This window comes from Watersipora subatra, chromosome 8 (genome assembly GCF_963576615.1).
Source record: "Watersipora subatra chromosome 8, tzWatSuba1.1, whole genome shotgun sequence".
Taxonomy (NCBI): domain Eukaryota; kingdom Metazoa; phylum Bryozoa; class Gymnolaemata; order Cheilostomatida; family Watersiporidae; genus Watersipora; species Watersipora subatra.
This window is the reverse complement of record NC_088715.1, coordinates 3,252,316-3,279,440: the sequence shown is the minus strand read 5'-3', so window position 1 is coordinate 3,279,440 and position 27,125 is coordinate 3,252,316. Positions and strand designations below refer to the sequence as shown.

The 27,125-nt window shown below is 34.4% G+C and overlaps 1 long non-coding RNA gene across 1 annotated transcript; it reads right to left on the bottom strand.

Annotated features, from left to right (window-relative positions):
• Window positions 1-1,794: 1,794 nt before the first annotated feature.
• On the bottom strand, window positions 1,795-4,705 carry LOC137402154 (uncharacterized). Its single transcript, XR_010979478.1, has 3 exons — window positions 4,503-4,705; window positions 2,430-2,638; window positions 1,795-1,841 (listed from the first exon to the last, which is right to left on the bottom strand). It is a non-coding gene; the product is annotated as an uncharacterized lncRNA (long non-coding RNA).
• Window positions 4,706-27,125: the final 22,420 nt, after the last annotated feature.

Below are 27,125 nucleotides of genomic sequence, written 5' to 3'. Positions count from 1 at the left end.
AATATACAACTGCCAACTGTAAAATACAACTGGCAACTGTAATATGCAACTGGCAACCGTAATATACAACTGGCAACTGTGATATACAACTAGCAACTGTAATATACAACTGGCAACTGTAATATACAACTGGCAACTGTAATATACAACTGGCAACTGTAATATACAACTAGCAACTGTAACATACTACTAACAACTGTAATATACAACTAGCAACTGTAATATACAACTGGCAACTGTAATATACAACTGGCAACTGTAATATACAACTGGCAACTGTAATATACTTCTAGCAACTGTAACATACTACTAGCAACTGTAATATACAACTAGAAACTGTAATATACAACCGACAACTGTAACTAACCGCTAACAATTGTAACTAAGGACTAGCAACTCCAAGAACTGACCAGTAACTGCGCTTAACTACTAGTAACTCCTACTAATACGAGTGACTGCAACTAACAAGTTATCAAGCAGCCAAATAAATGAAAACTAGCCATATTACCACCATATAGCTAAAGTTATGCCTGATAACAGCGATGTTCATGAAATTTTTGTGTGATTTTAACAGATTGTATCCCTGATCATTTCAACAGTATTATTACTGTGATTTTACACATCCGATTTTCTGCTGTCTTGTTTAATGTTTTGGACCTCAGTCTAAAACAAGTGCCCTGAGCGGTACAACACTTTCCTCAGAAAACTTGTTGACTCCAGTGGCACAGCAAGCTGTACCTTGGCGACAGTTATCATTTTTACAACCAATAGTGAAATAATTTTAAATTTTGGCAAACGTTACAGTTCAAGGTGGAATAAAGTTGTCATGACATTGTCATCCATGGTAACTGGTTGACGAAAAACACCTGCTCAGCAGACCAGAGACACGATAACAAGACCAAACTGAAGATTTTCCATTGAACAACTTACAATCAAGTTCACGAGGGCCATTGCTATCTTGACATCTATTTCCGAACTCAACAGCACCGTATTTGCAAATACAAAGACCTCTAGAGTGGTTATATATAAGTCCTTGTATGCCGTGGTGAGCACATGGTCCTGTGTTTCCATCTTCTTCTGAATAGTCTCCTCCTGATGTTGAGTTGAACTCTGCAAATATACTACTGCATGACACAATATACTCAATGAGTCCATCTTCTCCTGAGCTGTCCCTTCCTGATTCTGAGTTAAACTTGGCAAATATACTACTGTATGACACAAACATTTTTTAATGCTACCATTGTATTGTAATTTCTCCCCTCCGGATGTTGAGTTCAACTGCTAATACTGTTTACTACTGCATGACACAGTGTAGGTATAAAATTAAACTCTAATCATTTAAACAATTAGAAAAAGCTTACCTTTCGCTTTTCAAAATTTCTACTAACATAATTCCAGTTGCATACACAAAGTTGAATTTGCTTTTTCGCCATACACATGCCATGCATCTGACTCTTGGCAATGTATTTCACTTCAACATATTCACTGTAGCTTACGTACCAACATGTAAGCATGGTGCTTGATTGGCATGTTGATATGAGAAAAAAAAAGTTGGGGGCAAAATTTTGGGGCATATTGTTCAACAGCGAATTAGACAAAACCACACCAACAAAGTGATAGAAAAAGGTACTCAGCAAAATAAGGCACATGGTGCACTGTAATACCAACATAAAAAGCCATATAACACACTATCTCACTATAAAGTTAGCCTAGATTTGTCAACTTCTCTCAGAAGACTTGCTTAGTAAAAGATGCATCTTACTAACCTGGAAGCTTGTTTTTGTAATTGTCTCCATCAAATATACGCACGCAGACTCGAGCATCACAGTGCAACCCTTCTCCTGCAAAAGAATATAGTACCAAGAGCTACCAACCAGAGCTCACCATTGGAATCAACTGGTAACCATTTGACCTGGATAACACCAAAGTATCATGTTGTCTAGTTTTTAATGTCAATATTCACGCTGAGGAAAGAGCCATATTACGGTTTCACGCTGTGTAATGTGGCAAGATGCTAGAATTGACAGCAAAGTTTTACATCTATGATGGCAGAGGCTAACTATCAAAGTATTGTTTCCGATAAGTTTCCATTGCGCAGAACGAGCCATTGAGCTGAAAGCAAGGCAAAAAGACTTTAAGCAACTGATGCTTACTGACAAACGGAGCTGAGTGGCAGCAGGTGCAGATTGAAATATAGTATCGACTTGTAATAGGTTGGTAAAAAGGCACTGGTGCTGCCTACGAATAGACCAGATAAACGAAACCTGAGACTTGCCTTCTGAGGGTAAATCGCCATAACACGGCGTTACTATTTTGCTATTTCCTTTAGTTTTGTAACTGTTACCAGGTTAAAATGACATAAAGTCATCAACGAAACTTCTTTACATTCTAAAGAGCAGTGGCATGCACCACTAATTTTTCAAACGTACCACATTCAGAGTTGTCTACACATGGTTCACCAGTGCCTCCAGTCGGAATGCACTTTCCAGATTGACAGAGGAAGGTTCCAGACCTCTGAGCATCGATACAGTCATATTGAATGGTGCAGGGAATATTGTTGAGTTGTATACACACTTTAAAGCCATTCCTAGTGCCACAGTATGTCGTCCTCGGGCACGCCTGACGCCCTTCCTCACAGCTGCAGTATTTGTTTAAAATATGACAATTGCTTATTTGGGACCTCTCTTGACTTTCCATCAATTTCTTATCTTTTATTTCAATTATGTCAAAGTATATAATATTTCAACCTATACAGTAATAGCTCCATCTTTTGGTGTTAACATTATTATTAAATTTCTAATATAAAAAACTTAATAGAATTACTTAGGAATAACAATAACTATACAAAATATGAAATATCTCAAACAAATATAAACTCTCTATGAAAAAGTGGAAAGTGAATTGGTCTTTTCTTTTATTAGCATCATGTTGACATACTGTTAATATCCTGTTAACATACTGTTAAAATACTGTAACAATATGTTAAACTACTGTTAACATATTGTTACAGTGGGTTACATACTGTTAACGTGTGTTAACAGTATGTTAACAGTTACATACTGTTGACTGTTACAATATGTTAACATATTGTAACAGTAAGTTAACATACTGTTAACATACTGTAACAGTAAAACTTGAGCAGTTCTCATTTGTATTATTTTCACATTTGTAATGTTTTTTGTGGCTACTGAAAATTTAGTTTTTTGATTGTGATTAGGAATGAAGTCAGCACAAGGTATAGATAAGGTATAGATAAGGTATAGATAAGGTATAGATAAGGTATAGATAAGGTATAGATAAAGTATAGATAAAGTATAGATAAGGTATAGATAAGGTATAGATAAGGTATAGATAAGGTATAGATAAGGTATAGATAAGGTATAGATAAAGTATAGATAAGGTATAGATAAGGTATAGATAAGGTATAGATAAGGTATAGATAAGCTAAAGCAGTTTTTGCAGCCGATAAAACTGCCTTCTAGTCTAAAGAGCAGCACACTTTACTTTTCTCGCACAAGATGTCAACCTTATAATTACAGTAATAATAATTACAGTAATAATAATTACAGTAATAACAATCACAGTAATAATAATTACAATAATAATAATTAGAGTAATAATAATCACAGTAATAATAATCACAGTAATAATAATTACAGTAATAATAATCACAGTAATAATAATCACAGTAATAATAATCACAGTAATAATAATCACAGTAATAATAATCGCAGTAATAATAATCACAGTAATAATAATTACAGTAATAATAATCACAGTAATAATAATCACAGTAATAATAATCGCAGTAATAATAATCGCAGTAATAATAATCGCAGTAATAATAATTACAGTAATAATAATCACAGTAATAATAATTACAGTAATAATAATCACAGTAATAATAATCACAGTAATAATAATCACAGTAATAATAATCACAGTAATAATAATTACAGTAATAATAATCGCAGTAATAATAATCGCAGTAATAATAATCGCAGTAATAATAATCACAGTAATAATAATCACAGTAATAATAATCGCAGTAATAATAATCGCAGTAATAATAATCGCAGTAATAATAATCGCAGTAATAATAATTACAGTAATAATAATCACAGTAATAATAATTACAGTAATAATAATCACAGTAATAATAATCACAGTAATAATAATCACAGTAATAATAATCGCAGTAATAATAATCGCAGTAATAATAATCACAGTAATAATAATCACAGTAATAATAATTACAGTAATAATAATTACAATAATAATAATTGTCTAGTAATCACTCACTTATCAGGGGAGACCTGTAAAGGATTTCACTCAGGCACGATCTAGAGTGCAAGAAATGCTGCATAAAATGCAAGATTATTACATCACAGCGTGACTAGCCTACTCATTGCTGTAGAAAGTTTTTACGAGAGCCCTAATGAAATACATAACAGGAGTTATGAACGAAAGAAGGCTCTTCTAGCTCGGTACGTTGAACTAACCTCACATGACACACTTGAGATTTGAGTGATACTGGGTTGGAATATATGCACTTAGCCTGTGGGCTCAAGCAGTGGTCTTTGTTAGCCGTCTTTGTGTCACAGAAGGTTGTACAGAAACCTGCTATACAGTGTAGAGAATTAGGGCTACAATCGAAGTCTGTGAAACAAGCGGTAGCTAGAACACCACCGATTAGGAATCCTTCAGGCAGAATAGATCCACAGCCTGATATCCCACTTCTAGCATAGATGTCACACGCCACACGGTGACTTACTCTTTGCTGATCCTGAAACAAAAGATAATCTCAAGCGCGTCTGTTTATTACTGAAACACAAATGACAAAGAATACAAAACATCATCGTAAGTCAGTGTAAATGCAACTTCCCAATTATAGTAATCAGTTTCTACTGGAGTGGATTGCCGTTGACTTTAGAAATAAACTTTCAAACTAAGCAACAGGTCAAAAAGCCAACTGATGAACTAGCCAACAATTTTCTATACAACTTGTCAGCAAGCCAACTAATCAACTGTTTAAACTTCCAACTACAGGCTAGACAAAGACAAGCTATTCAACCAATCAGCTAAGGCACAATTACAGTCACCTTCAGGGTATGATTTTAATTCATTGCAGGGTTGGTAACGAGTGGTGTAAAATTCATGTGTATTGGTATAGAAACCATAGTAATTATATAACGCGAACATCGACTGGTAAAAATCATCAAAATTTTATATAAGTACTGCGCGTATTAAAACCAGTAACAAAATAGTATGTTAACTTTAGTAACTATAGTTACCTACAGTAGCTTTAGTATGTTTAGTGTATTTATTGGTTATGATCAGCATTAAAATGTAACGTTACAATGTGTTATATGCAATGCGTACAGTAGGGGGTTCTTACCTTTAAGAAAGACGTACGTAAAACATCGACTTTAAATAATTTTAGTTTACTAAACGCACACACTTGAAGCTAAGTTTTAGTATGTATTTTTAACTATTTTACTGAATTTCAACTTTTTATCACTAAAATTTCGTTTCCACTATAATTTTAGACCATCTCATTGAAACCTTTTCCAACCTAACTTGATAAGAAAGCCCAAAGTCCATGCTAGTTTGAAATTGAGTGGATTTTTGTTAAGAAATAAAGGGAAGTTGTCTGACCACAGACTTTTTGTTTGAAGGGATTACAACTTCAACTTTGCTACTGGTTTTGCAGGTTCTACTGGTTATTATCGTTTTACAGACGAAAAATGCTGAGCTGAGCGAAATCGGTCACCACGTCTTTTTCAGGCCTCCTGAAGATGTTTTCAGCAACAGTATTTCGACGTCTTTGATATTTCGACGTACGTAATAAGCACACCGACTGCCAAAATTTACCTCAAGCGACAATTTTGTTGAATTCGTATGGTAAAATAGGATTTGTATGGAAAAATGAAAAAATCATTTTGTTCTGCTTTTTAGGATAAAAAAACTGTATAACAGGATAATCATATACTGAGGACGCTCCATAGTTAAAAAGCTGCAGAGAAAAAATGGAATTACTAAAAAGACGTAACAGAAAGCACCATGGAATCCTGTAAAACTTTATCAATTGTTCACTCTACTAACCAGTTCTGTCTGAGGTAGAACAATAGATTTATAAGTACATAAACCAACTCCATCAGGTGGTTCAGAGAGGCCCAGTAGACACGCATAATTAAGGCTGGCTCCACAGACGGTTTTACCCTCCTGGAACTCAGATATGTCACACTTAGCAAAGCATCGACCACCCATACAGGAATAACCAGTGGGACAGGGTTTATTTGTTGAACATGAACTACTGCATCCTCCAACCACACAGATGTCCGGGCATTCCGAATCTGTAAATAATACATCGGTAAATGCACATAAAAGTTTAAGCACATTGGCTCTTGTTCAAAGAAATATGGTATGTTGAGTTGTGGAGTTGCTACCTCAAAACAAGACTAGATAAACAACAACTATAGAAACAGCAGTTCTAGAAATAACAGATCGATGAACGCATATCGTTTTAAACAGATGAATAATTTTGTAAACAAATCCCAAGTTGTTTATCTGAAAGACTAAGCAAATGTGTATTATCAAACTTGGTGCTATCACGCAAGTTAGGCACTATTTGAAATCTACTAGAACAACTGCACTCAACTGTGATTAAAATGTATATATCAATACATATATTATGTATATACAAAATAAATTTATATTCTAAAGATATAAATTCAAATATATATTTTGTATATATATAAATTTATATATATACAATATACTATATTTTGTATATATATAAATTTATATATATACAATATACTATATTTTGTATATATATAAATTTAAATGTATACAATATATGCTAAATTTACATACTGTATATATAGTATATATTGTATATATGCAATATATACTACATAAATATATACAAGATATATACATAAATTTATTTATACATATTCTGTACATATAGAAATACTGTATATATATACAATTTACATATATACAGAAGTTGAAATATATGTATATAAATTGATATATATATATAAATTGATATATATAATTCATATACATATAAACTCCAGTATATAAATTTTATATATAAGTATATATATACTTATATAAAAGTTCCTTTACAGTAAAAGTATTGTGGAAGAAACTGGTAGCTCTTTTACTCTTCATAAGACAGTCAAACAACAAATAAACAAACCGGGTCTTTACCAGAGAATATATACTTCAGCACATATATATATATATATACAAATATATATAAATACATGAATTCAAATGTGCGTGCAACAACTGGCAATCTTCTAGAGAGCCTGCACTTGCTCTGCTGGAACGATGGCGAGCGCTTTCTTTTATACGATCGCTTTTCGTTAGGCTCCGCCCCTTCTCTTTATTTATTGCTCAGACTCTTACTTACTACTCGGTCATTCGAGTCTGTTCATCGGCCACTGATGGCTCAGTCTGTTGACCACGGGGGCCGGAGAGTCGGTCTCTATGGCTCTGGTCATGGGGCGCTCTGCCTCAACAATATTATTACAAAACCTGGTAGTTTTTAAAAGCTGAAAAACAGTTTTTCTCAAGTGTACTTTGGATCATCCAGATATTTCATTAACACTTCTTACCATAGTCGGCTGCCATCAGGTTTACACCTTTATATTTATTGCCAGCATTCTGGTGGTGGTAGAAGTGTGGTAAAGCAAATGCACACCAACCATCAGAAATCTGTACTATTTAAAAATTATTAAAAAAAATAATGTAAATTTGTGATGGCCTGAGCGAAATTTAAAGCTCAAGATCGTAAAGGATCATTGTTTGCATTCATCTATGTGCATCAGGGTTCTAGGACGATTTCTATAACCTACATGTAAGTAAATATTTATGCATGATTTTTTATATTTCCATATGCAGAATAAAAGACTTTACAAAATTTAAACTATACAGTAAAATAAGGCATAGTTAGTAGCATGCAACTTTTGCAAAAAGGTCCCCAGTGAGACCATGCATGTATCATGCTGCCACTTGTCATATGTTGTCACTTGTATGGAAGGGAGGAGGAATCATACTGTCATTGCAGAAACTGACCAATAAATAATTATAATACCACTGTCTATATATATTTTTACAGCTGGATTGCCATGGTATCAGCCTAGTAACGTAACCTAACACTTATCAAGGGCTTCTCCTAGAACTGTCAGATTAAATCAAAGGAAAGTATTTTGCAACAGGTCCAGTCTGACAGAGCCAGGTATTCATTTCACTTGCCCAATGTGTGAAAAAAAGAAGTCTATCTTTAACGCGCCCTTGTTGTCAGTGTGGTACACAAGGCCTCTAAGTTATGGTCTAGATTCAAAAGACCCAGCAATTTAGGGTTGACAGTTTGCCAAGAGTTTTTTGTCAGATCGGCATTAAGCAGGGCTCAAACCACTAACCCCACGATTGAGTCAGATACGCTACCACAAGGCCACCCTGACATTCTGACACCAACATTTATAAATAGCAGAAAAAACAAACCTCTGAGGCACCCCTGAACACAGCCGTCATGTCGATAGACAGTACCGTTAGGGCATTCGTCAGGTTGAGTCAAGCCAACACAGATTCCACCGATACACTCCTGAAGACCAGCTACACAAGGGTTGTCTCCTCCATTTCTAATATTACACTACAACAGGAAGAGATGAGTGCGGACTCAGAGAAACAGGCTTCTTGGTCTAACAAACAGCAAGTTAAAGACAGATGAAAGAAGCTTGTTTTTGACATTTTCCAAGTTAATTTAAATGTGACCCCGGCCGTCAGAATGTACAATCGTGCGGTAATTGGATTGTTCACAATAGAGCGCAACGCCTGTTATATGCTATTATATGACTCACCGTCACTATTTTAGTAAACAGTGGTTTATAGTGCATTCAACCCTGCTCTTTCACGTGGTCTTGTTTATTTTTGTGTCTAACCAATCATAAAGCCAGAATTGCCATTTAAATCTACCCATATCGGGGGTTGCTATGAAATTTGTCATAACCCAAGATCTTAAGTATAGACTTTAATTTTGGGTGGGTGCGTGTATGTGGCCATTTTCTGTTTCAACACCTCAGGCTAAAACAAAATAAACTGTCGCACAAATTACGGCTAGTTGACGCTAATAATTTAGATGTAATTCTAAGTAGTTCTACTTAGAATCTGAGTCAGCTGCCTCAGATTATAGTGAAAGCGATGATGAGGATTGTGATAATAGGGAAACCTCAAAAATACAGCTGCTTACGCAATATGTGGCTGCTAACGATAAGGAGAGTAACAGCGATCATCCTAATTAATTAAATTACAGAGAATAACGATCAGCCTATCACTGCTGATAACTTTCCCATTATAGCTGTTGACATCAAACTAATAAGTGGATGCAAATGTAAGAAATTCTGCACTAGTTTTATGTCATCTAAACAAATAAGCCTCGTTAAAACTGTGTATCAAGGATTACCGAAGGACACATTTGATATGGTTGTGTTGGGACAAACTGCCACTAATATAACCAGCAAACCCGTTGAATGGGCTACAATAAATCTCTGCAGTGTACTCTGTGTTACAATGTGTGAGTGTTAAACTACATAAAAATAGCTCTAGATTGAATGGTCACTTGATGAGTTGGGTTGATATTTCCGCATCTTGATGCCCTCTGTGGTCACCTTTCGTTGACCTTACCATGACCTTCTGTATAGATGGACAATTTGGAATACACTTCCAACATTTTGATAAGTCGTTGGATTGTCATTATATGCAGTCATAGCAATATAGCTTGATGAGAAGTGCCCAGTTTAAAGCATACCCTTTTAATGTAAATCTCCAGGAAGGTGAGCTTTTAGCCACATATATTGCTGACCTTACCCTGACCTTTGGATGGTCAACCGTCAATCAAATTTAAATAAAAATGTGACCATCATCTTTTTCAGGGTTTTAATGTGTCGAATGCCAGGTTTCATCAATATAGGTTGAGATTAAGTGGTCTGTTGCTATGGCATTTTGATTTGTAAACAAATACCATGATTTACAATTCATGAATCGGCAACCTTATCCTGCCTAAACTGAAAACAACAGTTTTAGTTCATTGTGAGACCTTCTCTACTAAATCTTGCATAACCTGGGCATATATAATCCGATTTAAAAAATTTAAATTGCATTAAAATCCTCAGATATTGCTGATTTTGAATCTGTAAATAACTCAAAAATGTTGTTTTAGCACGATTGTACATTCTGACTGCCTGGGTCACAAATGGTAAAAAGCTTTTTGGTTGCATCAGTTGAGCATCATAGAGCTAATGAAAAAAGTGTGTCTGGTTAATGGGGTAACAAGTTTACAGATTAACTTGTTAACATGTTACTAAGTTAACAGGTCAACAGAACCCAACTTTATCTAGAAACCCACACAGTCATTTAAACTGATGATATTATTCCTAGAGTTTATGGTTCTGACAGATTAAGTTGATTGGAGAGTTGACATGCATGCTGAGTGCTTTGGAAATTCCATCAACTATTTACTAACAGAAAACCAAATGTGATCGATCACCTCTGATATAAAACTATTCTTGTACAATCCTAATAAACTACAACAAATATACTAAACCGTGTTTGAGCTGCGCGCTGGTTGGCTCTCACCCTTAATATTGCACTTCAACTAGGTCAGAGCTATAATTTTTGTGATTCTTGACAGCGTTGATGATTTGTTAGCACTTTATCATCCACAGTACAAAAACCTTTTCCGATTTTTTAACAAAGGCCTTTATCTTCTGAAAAGCACCAGGACTCTCAGTGTAAAACCTTTCAGTCATTAAGGGGATTATCTGCACTCGGCATAAAGAGAGTTTTACAATAAGCACTTGCTAGCGGTATACGGTGTGGCAAACTATATATCTTGTTTTAAGTTCCTATTAAAGTTGTCACGGAAACCATTATATAACGGCCAATAAAAATATAATGCTGAGAGAATTAATTTTCTTTTCAAAACTGTTTCTAGTTAGTAAACACTCAGAGTTACCCAGTCATCATGCAACAGATACAAAATTTAGTATCGTTATCAAATCACTCTCAACTACTTTCAATTCACTATTACCTACCTTCAATTCACTATCACCTACCTTCAACTCACTATCATCTACCTTCAATTCACTATTACCTACCGTCAATTCACTATCACCTACCTTCAACTCACTATCATCTACCTTCAATGCACCATTACCTACCTTCAATTCACTATAACCTACCTTCAACTCACTATCATCTACCTTCAATTCACTATTACTTACTTTAATTCACTAACACCTACCTTCAATTCAACATTACCTACCTTCAATGCACCATTACCTACCTTCAATTCACTATTACCTACCTTCAATTCACTATTACCTACATTCAATTCACTATCACCTACCTTCAACTCACTATCATCTACCTTCAATTCACTATCACCTACCTTCAACTCACTATTACCTACCTTCAATTCACTGTTACCTACCTTCAATTCACCATTACCTACCTTCAATGCACCATTACCTACCTTCAATTCACTATTACCTACCTTCAATTCACTATTACCTACCTTCAATTCACGATTACCTACATTCAATTCAGTATCACCTACCTTCAACTCACTATCATCTACCTTCAATTCACTATCACCTACCTTCAACTCACTATCATCTACTTTCAATTCACTATGACATACCTTCAGTTCACATTTGTTTTGAAAGCAGGTGGTTCGATAAGGACATTGAGAGTCAAACAAGCAGCTATATCCACAGACCCCTCCTTCCAGACAAACCAGCTCTTTATGGCAAACGTCCTCCGCCTCAGCACAGTTCACATAACACTGTCCATGTATGCAGACCTCATTGTATGGACAGTTGGAAGTTACTTGGCATGCTAGAACAGGTGACACAGTTTAATCTTGTCTTACATGTCACATATGCTAATGGCCATGCCTAGTCATGGCCCCTAGTATGTACAAGTAGTAGGTATGTAGTATGTACAAGTAATAAGTATAAAAAGTATGTATAAGTGTTATGTAAAAATAATAATTCATGTAAAAGTAGTATGTATTGTACAAGTAATGTACAACTGATAGAAAACTCCAATAATGCTTTATTTTTTAAACATCTAGAAATTTACAGTTTTATCACACAAACCAATGAACTAATGTAAAAATGGTGGTTTGCATAAAATTTAGGTGATAGCTACAAACACTTTTACTTTTTCCTCTACACTCTCTACTCTACGCTCTCTACTTTACGCTCTCTACTCTACGCTCTCTACTCTACGCTTTCTACTCTACACTCTCTACTCTACACTTTCTACTCTACACTCTATTCTACAGTCTCTACTCTACACTTTCTATTCTACACTCTCTACTCTACAGTCTCTACTCTACACTCTCTACCCTACACTCTCTACTCTACACTCTCTACTCTACGCTCTCTACTCTACACTCTCTATTCTACGCTCTCTACTCTACGCTCCGTACTCTACGCTCTCTACTCTACGCTCTCTACTCTACGCTCTCTACTCTACACTCTATTCTACAGTCTCTACTCTACACTCTCTACTCTACACTTTCTATTCTACACTCTCTACTCTACAGTCTCTACTCTACACTCTCTACTCTACGCTCTCTACTCTACACTCTATTCTACAGTCTCTACTCTACACTCTCTACTCTACACTTTCTATTCTACACTCTCTACTCTACAGTCTCTACTCTACGCTCTCTACTCTACGCTCTCTACTCTACGCTCTCTACTCTACACTCTATTCTACAGTCTCTACTCTACACTCTCTACTCTACACTTTCTATTCTACACTCTCTACTCTACAGTCTCTACTCTACACTCTCTACTCTACACTCTCTACTCTACACTCTCTACTCTACACTCTCTACTCTACACTCTCTACTCTACGCTCTCTACTCTACACTCTCTATTCTACGCTCTCTACTCTACGCTCTGTACTCTACGCTCTCTACTCTACGCTCTCTACTCTACGCTCTCTACTCTACGCTCTGTACTCTACGCTCTCTACTCTACGCTCTCTACTCTACGCTCTCTACTCTACACTTTCTCCTCTACACTCTCTATTCTACAGTCTCTACTCTACACTCTCTATTCTACGCTCTCTACTCTACACTCTTTACTTTACGCTTTCCACTCTACGCTCTCTACTCTACGCTCTCTATTCTACACTTTCTACCCTACACTCTCTACTCTACACTCTCTACTTTACGCTTTCCACATTAAGCTCTCTACTTTACACTCTCTACTCTACACTCTCTACTCTACACTCTCTACTCCACACTCTCTGCTCTACACTCTCTACTCTACATTTTCTACTTTCCACAACAGGGACCAGAGTATTTAATAATGAAACAATAGTTACATAGAATGAATAATAATGGTCCAATGCTACTCACATTGGACAAATGGGGCACATCTCTGATACAGTTCTTTAGTTTCATCTTCACATAAACACTCATGGCGTCCAGTTCTTTCATTCAAGCACCTGCTTCCAGCTGTTCCCCTAGTACACAGTGTGTTCACCTCGGAAGATTTACAGCTTTTAGGCCCTGAATACTGGACTGGGGAGCCATTGTTGTCAAGAGGCCATGAGCATTTAAAGGAAATGCATATTCCTATTTGACCTGAAATAAGACATAACTAGACATTTGCCAGCGTATTCTTATTACATACGTGTAATTAAATAAGAGTTTATAACATCTGTAGATTATGGAACAGTTAACTTTGTTGTCATGTCTTCATTTTAGGCATAATAATAATAATAACAATATAATAATAGAAATTCCACTGTCATACAGCCCATGACCAAAGTGATAATGAAAAAAAAAGGGTACTGCCGGTTGAGAAATGCAATATTAGCAGTCAAATGGTACTGCAGTGCAATAGGAGAACTGTAGTGGTGGTTGTAATGTACTGGGTGTGGGTGTTATTATATACAACAAATAGCAATAATGAAAGGAAAAGATTATAAGTTTATGTCTCTCCCCTGCAATAGGAGAAATGCAATATTGGCCAATATTAGAAGTAAAATGCACTGATATTATTAGAATAACCAATATTATTATTATAGTAATAATATAAAACCAATACACAATTTTGTTTACATTTAAAAACGTCATAGTTTTTATAATCTCATAAGTATAATCTCATAATCTTAAAATCTCTTAAGAATTGTTAGAAAAAAATATCATCCTTTCAATATCGTCATTTCCTTTACTTACACTGCATTGTGCATCAGTTAGAATACCAAAGCACTCAAGAGTCTAAAATGTCAGTTACTTTGAAATCGGCAAAAATGAAATGATTTCAGTACTCCTACGTTAATACAAAAACATTCGACAATGCTATAGACTGGTGAAATGTGCACATTATTTTTTCGCGAAATGCGCACGACTTTATCGTTCTATTCACTGTCGCTCGGCGTTTCAATTTCCGGTCTTAACTTTTATTAAACTAAGCTTTTCAAGCGTTTTGTGGCGATTTTCATCCAAATTAATCTGTTTATTTGTGTATAATCTAATCAGATGGGTAAGTTTTAAGATAATTTTGACGGTTTACAAAGACTTAGTAACATATTTAAATATGCTTAAATGTGTTTTGTATAGTTATTATACTTTAACGACTCTACAAAACGATGGTGGAATTTTTTGATGAGATCTTTAGACAAGGGTTCGTCTCATTGTTGATGATTAATTTTCGTAAGTTGTGTGCACACGTATTTATCATAAAAACTCTCATACTTCGCTTCCGCTCGTTTGTTCGTTGGATTAATAACAACACAACTACGGTCATGGCAATTATACAATTCCATTTGTGAAATTTTATATCTACATAATTATTACAAAACATTAAAACAGCATTTTCAGTACCATGCATATTTAGCTGATGTGAATATGCATGGTACTGAAAAAGTGTGATACCATAAATACCATCAACTAACAGTCAATACTCATGAAAATATGCTAGTAACTTGCTTGCAATAATCGTTTGAAAACCATTTTCTCCATGAATAAAACCTAGCAATTTCATAATACAGTAAAATAAAATACTACTGTTTGAGCTGTTTTGAAACTGTGTTGCTACTGTATCGTAACTGTATGGTAACTGTATTGTAACTGTATCGTAACTGTATGGTAACGGTATTGTAACTGTGTTGTAACTGTATTGTAACTGTATGGTAACTGTGTTGTAACTGTATTGTAACTGTATTGTACCTGTAATACTACTGTATTGCTACTGTTTGGTAACTATACGGTAACTGTATTGTAACTGTATGGTAACTGTATAGTAACTGTATTGTAACAGTATTGTACATGTATTGCTACTGTATTGCAACTGTAATGCTACTGTATCGTAACTGTATCGTAATTGCATGGTAGCTGTATTGTAACTTTATTGTAACCTTATTGTAATTGGATTGTATGATAACAGTTTATAAAACGTAATATGTTAAAAATTACCACAGTCTTCAGAAGTTTTACAATTTGCTCCTTCAGCAAATGAAGCAACACACATTTTGTTTTCACATCTGTTGTAATGATATAATGGGTCAAGGTTGCACGCAGCATCTTCTCTACATTCTACGCCAAATATATATCCACAACTGCCATCGGCAAGACACACCTAAAATGGAGGAACACATGCTAAGCAGTGATGATTTTAGTTAGTCTGTTGTTTGTGTCTCTACATGTTTATGTTACTGGGTAATGACCCGCAATAATAAGCTAACCTATAGCTATGACTTCCTGTTAATTTGGTATATTTAATTTAGTTATATGCGCTCTTTTTGAAGAGGGACACAAATCTTTGGTAGTGAAAAGTGCCCTTTTTTAAATACTTTAATAACCAAAGTGCCAAGAAAAAGGAAATAAAAGTTCATATCAAACTAATGAATATTAAAAAAGAACACCGAGATTGCAATATTTTAATATTAATATCCTGGTAACTATGCGGGTGAATAATGATACCATATAATAATAACACCGCTACAGGGTAACACTCTGACTATGGAATACCCTTGTGACTAAATACCATTCCATATCCAGGTTGTGACTCAAACCGGTAGATTTGACTCAAAGTGGTACACCATATTCAAGCATTATTCCAACGAATTATCTTTCCTAATCTTTGAAATTCTTCCTTACCTAATCTATATGTTTATTTTACGCTAATTGAAAGTTTCAAAATCCTTCATGGTTTGTATCTTCGCTTTTTACAGAACAGCTACAGGTTTTCAACTTGTTTCAACTTGAGTTCTACAAACAAATTGAACAACTCGCACAACAACATCTAACAATTATTTTAAAAATATCAATGCTTTTTACTTTAACAATCTTCTACCTAATATTCATTCTCTTAGCAGAGAAAGGCAATTTAAAAGCTGTATAGCAAATCATTTATTTCATTTTAGTGGCTACTGTTGCCCTTTTTTCTTTTTTACTTTTCCTACAGATGTATGACATAATTTGAAAAACATTTCAATTTGAAATAAAATTATTGCTAATTAAGTAATATATATATATATATATATATATATATATATATATATTACTCTGGTGCCAGCACATTGACTTTCTTAAAGTCTGCGAGGCAACTTAGTTGTTTTGTGGCAGGAAGTCAACTCTCATTGGTAATGGGATTTGTGTCCCTTGCCTAAGCTCTGAGCTGCACTGATGAGGCTTCAATAGCCGAAACAGTACTGTCTGTAGCATGAGTATATATATATATATATATATATATATATATATATATATATATATATATATATATATATATTACATATTTATATATATATTTAAATATATCTATTATATATATATTTATATATATATTTATATATATATTTATATATATATTTATATATTTATTAGTTATTAGAATAAATGAACCACTCTTAATTAGTATCGATAATGTTTAGTTTTAAAGTAATTTCATGCAAGATTGACAACTCCAAATTCAGCCACTATATTTATTCCTAAAAATAACCTTAGAGCTCAGCCTCTGCCTGTGTGAACAATCTGAGTTACCTGACTAGGATGACAGTCTTCTTTGGAGACACAACTTCTGATACAGATGCCTGATCTACATTGCCAGCCGTCGCTTCCACAAAAATCTGGATTAAAGCAGAGGAGAAGACAGAGGCCACTAGAACACCTATAGCCGTTCGGACAGCTGCTCTCATTGTAGCATCTGGTGAGACAAGCACCTCCTTGACACAGCTGCTGAGTGGAACACTCGACATCTCCCTACAGGTGGTTCAATTTAGGTTCATACTCATAGCGATAAAAACACACAGGCAGTCATTATAACGGCATCTTGTGTTGCTATGATGACAGCTACGCTGGTGCCATAGCTGCTGAGTGTTCAGACATTTCACAATGAGGGTAACAGCTTCAAAGATATTGAGGTTCAAAATCTAGCTATAGCGAGCCTGACAGTAATTGACAAAGATGGTCAAATACATTTATTTATAGCCTTAGCTCCGACTGCTTGTACGCTGTTGAGCATTTTACGGTAACGGTGCATCTTAGATCGGTAAAGCGCGCATACAACATGCATACAAAGCACTTGCAACGCACATACATTGTGGGTAAAATGCCGACAGAAGTAATTAACAACGCTTTAACAACAAAATACAGTGAAACATGGACAACTCGCCCTCGGATATAGCGAACACATGGTTAACTTGATTGGGTTTGCTTGGTCCATTCCCACGCAATGATAAATGGCTCTATATAACTCGAACTCAACACTGTTAATTCAAACTGTTTTTTGCCCAACGGCTACCGAAACGGTTGCTATCGCTTTAGAAAATCACTATATTCCAAGCCATATAGGTAAACCTCAACTTTTCGTAATTCATAAGCGTCGTTATTACCTCCATCGGCATAATATTTTTGTCAACGACTTTTCTAAAGGTTTGGTGAAATTTGATTTATACTGCTATACGATTAATAGCACGGGCTCGCTGGGTCACGCACGCAAGGATGCAAAAACAGCATATTGTTTTTGTTTTGTATTTGCGTGGCAAAAATTCCTGAGTGCGTGACCCGGCTAGCCCGTGATGAATAGTTTTCCGACGTTGATTCCGTGTTGAATCAACGTCGGAATGTTGAATGCTTAAAACATCTTAAAAATTCTTGTAATTAAACGTATACGTTATCTTAGCTAAAAAAACTATTCATCGTTTGACCTAAACACAGAATACGTGTGTACATTCAATAAGTATCCATTCAAAAAGCGTGAGTGATATACAATGTACCGTAAAACCTCGTAAAACTTTTAATTGAACTGCCTCGGAGTGTTGCTCTTAACGAATCCCAGGTAAAGTAAGGTAATCTTTGCAAAAACCTCAAGAAAAATCGGCAAAATTGATCGTGGGTAAAACGCTCTAAAGAAAAAGATGTCTTTTCTTTTGAGCATTTCAACTACGATCACGTTTTGCCAATGTCAATCTAAAAAACGTCCTGGCAATAACATCACCTCAAACAACAAACCAATCTCAAGTGATAGAAAAATCTCTACACTTTTTGACGAAAACGTTTTAAACTTTACATTAGAAGCATTTAATTTGAAACAAGCCATTTGTGCTTTTGATTTATATTATAGTTTGTATATGTACATGTATCTACTAATAAATAAGTAAATACATAGACTTGTGACAGCGCTCTGATCACTTGAACGCTCTGATAATTCGAAAACTTTTGCTCGGTCTCTTGAAGTTTGAGTTATCAGAGTTTCACTGTATTTATACTCTGTTAATAAAACAGGTCTAAAACATTCCAACTACTTTGTTTGTAGCAACCCTGAGCTTTTCAGTGCGTTTTTTCCGCTGTGATGCTAGTGTATGCGCGTTGTATCCGCAATGTTTGTGCGTTGTTGTTGTCTTGTATATGCGTTGCAAGTGCCTTGTATGCATGTAGCGCATGCGTTGTATGGTTGTTTAACCGACCTAAGATGCACTCTTACCCATTTTACTTGCCTATGTGAACGCAAATGATAAGTCTCACTAGGCAAGTAAGTTTATATATGTTTATACGGTTTAAAACTCATAAACCGTATTAATCTATTCCTTTAGTTTCTCTATTGTTGTTTACTATATACAATCATAGATTAGAGAGGAGATGACTTCTTACACTGCTGAACTAACTTATTCCTTTATATTTTCTATACAATTATTCAAGATATACAATCATAGATTAGAGAGGAGATGACTTCTTATATCATTCAACTTATTCTTTTGTAGTTTCTCTATTGTTGTTTACTATATACAATCACAGACTAGAGAGGAGATGACTTCTTACACTGCTGAACTAACTTATTCCTTTATATTTTCTATACAATTATTCAAAATATACAATCATAGATTAGAGAGGAGATGACTTCTTATATCATTCAACTTATTCTTTTGTAGTTTCTCTATTGTTGTTTACTATATACAATCACAGACTAGAGAGGAGATGACTTCTTACACTGCTGAACTAACTTATTCCTTTATATTTTCTATACAATTATTCAAAATATACAATCATAGATTAGAGAGGAGATGACTTCTTATATCATTCAACTTATTCTTTTGTAGTTTCTGCATTGTTGCTTACTACTTATATACCATCACAGACTAGAGAAGAGATGACTTCTTACACTGCTGAACTAACTTATTCCTTTATATTTTCTATACAATTATTCAAGATATACAATCATAGATTAGAGAGGAGATGACTTCTTATATCATTCAACTTATTCTTTTGTAGTTTCTGCATTGTTGCTTACTACTTATATACCATCACAGACTAGAGAAGAGATGACTCCTTACACAGCTGAACTAACTTATTCCTTTATATTTTCTATACAATTATTCAAGATATACATACCATCATGGATTAGAGAGGAGATGATTCCTTATATAATTCAACTTATTCTTTTGTAGTTTCTGCATTGTTGTTTACTACTTATATACCATCACAGACTAGAGAAGAGATGACTCCTTACACTGCTGAACTAACGTATTCCTTTATAGTTTCTATATTGTTATTCAAGATATACCACAAAATATTAGAGAGAAGATAATTCCTCTTATCATTGAACTAACCGATTCTTTTGTGGTTTTTGCTTTGATTTTCACTAAATACTATCATAGATTAGAGAGAAGATGACTCCTTACAATGCTGAACTAACTTACTACTTATAGTTTTTGTATTGTTATTCAAGATATACCATAATATATTAGAGAGGAGATGATTTCTTATACCATCAAACTAACACATTTTCTGTAGTTTTTGCGTGGTTGTTTATTATATACAATCATAAATAAGAGAGGAAACAACTCCTTATAAGAATTAACAACTGGCTGATATTCAGTTCAACATATGAAAGATGAGATGACTCCTTATACTACTAAACTAACCAACTAGTTTGACTTACTTTGCATCCAGTTGTGCAGATGCCGAATAAACAGGGGTAACCGCTGGCACAGTCTCCTGAGCTGCTACATGGCTGTAAACATTTCCCTCGCAGACAGACTCTCTTTCCGTGGCACGAGCCAAAGCGACTGCAGCCAAGAGTACAAAGACCTCCAGAACAGATGTAGTGTCCGGGGCAGTCCTCATCTGAATAAAAAATTAATAATATTTCATAGTTGTAACAAACAATCTGTATGGATCATAGCTGGAACTGGAGATGCATCTCTTTCTAATAAGTCTCAGAAGTGTAAATCTCATGAAAGGGCAAAGCATAGGGCTAAGATATCCTGAAAACTGTTGATTAAATGAACCCAAAAAAGGTCATGCATGTTGACCAGACTTGAAATCACGATCATTAACTAGAGTTGTCCCTTCTGTGATTGAGAGCAAAATAGCTTTAATAAACCTTTTGGATTTGTGACCTAACGTTAGTGCAAGAAGGGGAGGGCCATGTTGACTATGATATGTTGACTATGATATGTTGTCCATGATATGTTGACCGTGATATGTTGACCGTGATATGTTGATCGTGATATGTTGACCATGATATGTTGACTATGAGATGTTGACTATGAGATGTTGACTGTGATATGTTGACTATTATATGTCGACCATTATATGTTGATTATCAGATGTTGACTATGAGGTGTTGACTGTGATATGTTGACTATGATATGTTGACTGTGATATGTTGACTATTATATGTTGACAATGATATGTTGACTTTGAGATGTTGACTATGAGATGTTGACTGTGATATGTTGAATATGATATGTTGACTATGATATGTTGACTATGATATGTTGACCATGATATGTTGACTATGAGATGTTGACTATGAGATGTTGACTGTGATATGTTGACTATGATATGTTGACTATGTTATGTTGACTATGATGTGTTGACTATGATATGTTGACTATGATATGTTGAATATGATATGTTGACTATGATATGTTGACTGTGATATGTTGACTATGATATGTTGACTGTGATATGTTGACTATTATATGTTGACCATGATATGTTGACTATGAGATGTTGACTGTGATATGTTGAATATGATACGTTGACTATGATATGTTGACTATGATATGTTGACCATGATATGTTGACTATGATATGTTGACCATGATATGTTGACTATGAGATGATGACTATGAGATGTTGACTGTGATATGTTGACTATGTTATGTTGACTATGATGTGTTGACTATGATGTGTTGACTATGATATGTTGACTGTGATATGTTGACTATGATATGTTGACTGTGATATGTTGACTATGAGATGTTGACTATGAGATGTTGACTGTGATATGTTGACTATGATATGTTGACTATGTTATGTTGACTATGATGTGTTGACTATGATATGTTGACTATGATATGTTGAATATGATATGTTGACTATGATATGTTGACTGTGATATGTTGACTATGATATGTTGACTGTGATATGTTGACTATTATATGTTGACCATGATATGTTGAATATGATACGTTGACTATGATATGTTGACTATGATATGTTGACCATGATATGTTGACTATGATATGTTGACTATGATATGTTGACCATGATATGTTGACTATGATATGTTGACTATGATATGTTGACTATGAGATGTTGACTATGAGATGTTGACTATACGTTAACTATGATATGTTGACTATGATGTGTTGACTATCATACCAAAACATACACAAAGACTGTCATATGTTGGACCAACTGTTCCGCTAAAAGTTTACTGCTGCCCAATTAATATTTGTCTCAGCCAACAAACCCCGGTCATTCTTTAGTTGATAAATATACAGCATAAAAGCAAAAGCATTATATAAAACTGCATAAAACTAATGGTAAAAAATATTATATGAAAAAGGATAAACTAAAAAAAGTTGATTGGTCGCTATGAATATGTTACCTTGGACACGATGGAGGTTTTGGCTCCGTCTCACACGGTTTGGAATATAGTAATAAAAACCCACGTATGGGCAAAGCTAGATGAAGTCAAGGCTAACTTGGTTAACCCTTTGAACCCTAACGGTAGATTTATTGGCATTGTGTAGAGTGTATCAGAATACCTAACAGCCATGTGAATTCCGGCATTCACATGGCTTTGTTTACAAAAGCTGTTTCTAAGTAACAGCGTAAACCAATCAAATTAATTATTGCACAGGAAGTTAGACCAGGAATTTCACTTTTCTTTGTAACAGTTTTCTAATATCTTTACCTACTTCCTTCGTTTTAATAACAAATTTTATTAGAACGATATCGTGAAAAAAATCGGTATGGCTAGTCTGCTGGTAGGTCATAAATAATTGTGATGCGAATAAAGATTTTTATGCTAGCTTTAACTTTCCAGTATATTTTGAATCATGAAATTATGATGAACATGTGCTCAATAAATATGGTGCCTATAAATGCTTTTACGATTTTTTTTTATATTCACACAAAATTGTATAGTTTTAGCTCGAATAATGGTGAAGTACTGTTTTTTTCTGTTTGATGACATTTGCAGTGAGTTGCCAGACTTTTTACTAGTGTTTTACCAAATATCATTGTATTATGAACACATTTCTGACCTATTTAATAAAAGTTTTAAAACTTGGGATCATTGGACAGGGTTACTGACACGCATTGACAAAAATGGCCAGGGTTCATAAGATTAATATTCTGTTCATTATTTTTATATTATTTAAGCTCATTCGTCACTTTTACTTACAAAACTTATAAACTTATAAGCAACTTCGAAAATAAAAATTAAAAAAAATAAAAACAAAAAATTAAAAAAATCTTGTGTGAAACAAAATTGTCACAGAATTTGAGATTTATGTTTTTTGTCGAAAGTTTACTTGCAACAAATTTCACATTACAATTATTTGGTATCAAAAGATTCATCATGTTTTAGTCTGCTGTGTTGTAGGTGCCAAATTTGTGAAAATGAGATTACAAGCTCTTAAAAGCTAAAAAACAGACAGTCACTCACAACCATCACGAAAACTCCGTAGATTGGAATTCATTTCCAAAACTGCTGAAATGGGACATAGTTGAACAAGACGGCTTATGTTTACACTTTCATGCAACCTCATTCGTCAATATATTTTCACAAATATACTTCACATATCTTATGAAACCGTGTATATTGTCCTTCTGTGCCTGTTTCATCATCATTGTAACGTTGTCACTTTGAGCACTGATATCTCAAAACCTATCGTAAAAATTCGTCTAACTTTTTAACCCTGGCTCGAAGGAATGCATATCATCTTTTGGTAAACATGACGAGCCTGTTGGTCACATGTGATGGTCGAAAAATGCTGCAGAAATTGTTCGCGCTGTTTGGCAAGATTTACGGGTCACATGATCAGATTACAACTAGATGATTAGACAAGCCAGAACAAAACTGTAACATAGCGAGCATCTATATTTGATACGGGCTTTTTGGTAGAGCCCGAAGTGTTTGTCATAAACTTTTATATTGAGCCGTTTATTGGCCTTTAAATTCCTGTGATACCACAACATGTCGAAACAATAACCAAGTTGGCTTGAGTACGTCAGCAAAATAAAAAGATAAAAGACAAAAGATAAAAGATAAAAAGTGCCTGCGGCGCTTTCGTAATGGCTGTGATTAATCGTTTGTTTTTTAACTTTTAAGACCTTGTAATCACATTTGTACATAATTTGCACCTACAACCCAGCAGAGTAAGACATGGTGAATCTTTTAATACCAAATAACTGTCATTTGAATTTTGTTGCAAGTAAAGCTCTAAGATTACTTTGATTTAGGATCTATCTGCGACGTTTGCAACTTAGTTTGATAAAGTGAGTTGAGTGTAATATATAATATATATAATATACAACATAACATACAACAGATATATATTGTAGCTTGTATCTCAGTTTGCTCAAGTGAGTTGAGTGTGATATATACTACATGGCATACAACAGATATATATAATAGCTTGTACCTCAGTTTGCTCAAGTGAGTTGAGTGTGATATATACTACATGAAATACAACAGATATATATTATAGCTTGTACCTCAGTTTTATCAAGTGAGTTGAGTGTAATATATACTACATGACATACAACAGATATCTATTATAGCTTGTACCTCAGTTTGCTCAAGTGAGTTGAGTGTGATATATACTACATTACAAACAAGTATGTATTATAGCTTACTTAGTGTTGAGCACATATCGTTGTCTTACCAAATCCACATTGATCCTGGCAGAGTCCTTCGAAACAGACTTGAGTTGGAAAGCAATTAGAGTCTGATACACAGTTAGTCTTACAGAGTTGATCCTCGCATGTACTGCCAGCTGGACAGGATACATCTGCGGATAGAAAAATGGAATGCAGTTTCGTAAAACTATACTAACTGCAGACAAGTTACTTTGCCAAATGACATGGTCTCCATAACCATGATTCATATTTGTTAATGAAAAATAACTTTGATTTTTTGTTTTCTATAAACTATACACTCGTTAAAATGTTAATAACAATTTCAGGTAATAAAATTATTACATTTATTGTCATTTTTGCTCTTATGAGCTAACGTTTTCGTTTATTAAATACTTTCAAACTAAAAACTCAGAACTTTTTTTCAAGCTAGTATACTACTTTCTTATCTGGTATTATATTTCTTACTAATAATGTTATTGATATATTTTATTTATGATAAACAAAAAGTGTTGTATTTGAAAGAGCATGTTATTCAAAGAGAGCTGTGTAAAAATTTTTATTATTTGCTAATTGTATAATGAAAAATCAATCTCAAAACAAACAGGGTTTATATTTATAGATGATAGACTTCACGCAAGATGCAATGTCAAACACTCATAAACATGCTAAAGATGGTGGGTAAAACGCTGCCATTTAAAAAAAAATTTAGATGTTTAATTCCAAAGAAAAGAAGTTGCTATATAATATAAAAGATTTGATTGAGAATATTCAAAAAAATTATGACACCCTGGTGTGTTTTTTAATTTGTCGCAGGATAATTGCTAGCAGGGCTTTAAATAGGCAGGGATATAAGTACAAAAGTACTATAAAAACCTAAGAAAAGACAGGTAAAAGATGTGCTTTGAGTTGAAGAGCTTGGGAATCCACTGACCTGAAGAAGAAGAGTTGGTATTGCTGAGACAACTGGCTCTACACAGATTACGGTGGCAGCGCTGGTTGTAACCACAGTGATTGTCTGCCCTACAGCCGAGAAGACAACTCTCTCCCACACAGAAGTGGCTTCTCTCTACAACAGAGCAATTGATGATTTCATGGAATGATTTAGAAAACAGCTAGTTAAAGTGAACACAGATGCATATATTCACCTTGGATGATAGCCAACAGACAATTATAGTAGTGTCAATTTTACTGATGAAAAGATTGGAGGGTGGGTTAGAGGACTTTGCAAGATCCACATTCAGCCGAGTAGAATACATACTCTACCAAAGGCTATGTTGGCTTCTGATATCAGATGTTGTATCATAGATAGAGCTTCACAATTTCAAAAACCTACTAGATGATCCAATTCAGCATAGCGAATAGATGATTCTTGATATATCGCGATGTTATTATGTGAAAAAATTTGTATCGTAAACGTTTGTTATTATTGTGTTGTATATTTAAACTTGAAAAACTATTTTGTGTTCATGGCAATTAGAAACATTTGTCTAATGAGTGTTCGTGTGCGTGGAAAATCATGGAATATTATAAGACTACAAGGTCCTTGCGATTTAGCTCAAGTATCACTCACTCCGGAAATCGTCAGGTTAAAATAAACCGCTATTACACAATTATAACATCGTTCATACATTTGGCAATTTATCTTTAAATAGTAGCAATTTTCAACTTGTCTACTCCAAAAATTACCATTAAGCCTTTACCATTAAAAAAGCCATCAAACCGCAATATCTTGATTATTCATTTTATTGAATGGAGAAGTTACACATATATATGGCTTCATGTTAGACTTGGCTCTGGAACAGCAAGTCAAACGATTCTGTAGCAGGTTACATTGCTCTCAACATAGTGGAGATAGTTATATGGTTGCCAAAACTCACAACAAGACGGGTTGTTAATAATTAAAATAATATATCTAAGACGTAATAGTTCAATCAGAGTTGAGCGCTCACAAATTCTCTTTGTTGAACTTCAACTATTGTTTTCAGATATTTTATTTCGGTTCCAGAATAAATCTACATTAAAACTTTCAAGTGTGTCCACAATTTGGGGATATGCAACATATGTACAGTAATACTTCAACCTACGAGTGCTCCAACGTATAAGAAACTTGAGATACGAGCCAGCTTTTAAGGATGTTTTAGCACTAACATACGAGCCATGTTTGAGATACGAGCACGTGAGTCAGTTGCAAAGTATGTCGGAGGTGTTTTATGAGAACAGCATCACTCTGTATTTTTAACTGCTCAGGTTATCCTTTTGTACTATGTTTTTCTGCGCAATTTTCAGTGCAGAATCATGTGAATTAAAGACCGAAAGTTTGCCAGTAAAATGAAAAATGATGCAAAGAGAAAGCAAATGATAACAATCAGAGCTGCTTTCAAATGACTTTTTATGACTCAAATCAAATCATATCCGGCAA